Here is a 1,066-nt window from a genome sequence, read left to right on the forward strand (position 1 = left end):
TTGAACCAGGAGGCAGTCATCAGAACAGAGCAAGGGAATACTCATGGTTCAAAATCAGGAAGGTTATAGCCAGGGATGTATTCTGTCTCCCTATCTTTTCAATCTATATGCAGAAGAGATCATCCAGGAGTTGGGCAGTATAAGAAGGAACGTGGCATCAGGGCTAGGGTTAGAATAAAAAATAAGAGGAATATATGATTAGGCATTATATGTACAACAGCATAGAATTAGAGGACATCATTGCAAAGAGGACTGGGGAGGGAGGGGAATAGGTAGGTAATTGTGCAACAATAAATGAGTATTTTTTTAAAAAGTGAACTGGAGTGGCAAGATGCTGCACTGCAATCCCAGAGGTACGCGGTTCAAATCCATCAGATGCTCTGCTGGAGAAGGAGGGGGCAGTCTCCTGTACCAGTCAGATCTGATTTGACAGTACACATAAAAATAATACAATAAAAAAATTTTTTTAACTGAGTGGATGTCCCTTGTGATAGGTGTCGTCTCCTCTTCACTGGGGTAGCTCGGGGTTCTCTCGCCGCCATGGCCAGCTCAGACCCTCTCTACCCATCCTCGTCAATCGAGGATGACTTCAACTATGGCAGCTGCGTGGCCTCGGCCAGCGTGCACATGCGAATGGCTTTTCTAAGAAAGGTTTATAGCATCTTTTCTCTGCAAGTTCTCTTGACTACAGTGACATGTTCCGTGTTTTTATACTTTGAGTCTATACGGACATTTGTGGATGAGAGCCCTGCTCTCATTTTGGTGTTTGCCCTTGGATCTTTGGGTATGATTTTCACATTGACACTGAACAGACATAAGCATCCCCTTAATTTATACCTGCTTTTTGGATTTACACTATTGGAAGCTCTGACTGTGGCCATTGTTGTTCCTTTCTATGATGTATATATTGTTCTACAAGCTTTTATATTGACAACTGCAGTATTTCTTGGCTTGACTGCATACACTCTACAATCAAAGAAAGATTTTTATCAAATTTGGAGCAGGGCTCTTTACAGTTTTGTGGATTTTGTGCTTGCCAGGATTCTTAGGGTTATTCTTCTATAGC

At 42.1% G+C, this 1,066-nt stretch overlaps 1 protein-coding gene and 1 pseudogene across 1 annotated transcript in view; one reads left to right on the forward strand and one right to left on the reverse strand.

Annotated features, from left to right (window-relative positions):
• Positions 1–1,066, reverse strand: part of WBSCR16 (Williams-Beuren syndrome chromosome region 16) — a 27,707-nt gene that overhangs the window by 23,784 nt on the left and 2,857 nt on the right. The window lies entirely within an intron of this gene.
• The window catches only part of LOC102844904, a 3,012-nt pseudogene continuing 2,480 nt past the window's right edge, over positions 535–1,066 (forward strand).

The sequence above is a fragment of the Elephantulus edwardii genome, unplaced genomic scaffold (assembly GCF_000299155.1).
Source record: "Elephantulus edwardii isolate Elephantulus edwardi_28Jun2011 unplaced genomic scaffold, EleEdw1.0 scaffold00080, whole genome shotgun sequence".
In the NCBI taxonomy this organism is placed as follows: Eukaryota; Metazoa; Chordata; class Mammalia; order Macroscelidea; family Macroscelididae; genus Elephantulus; species Elephantulus edwardii.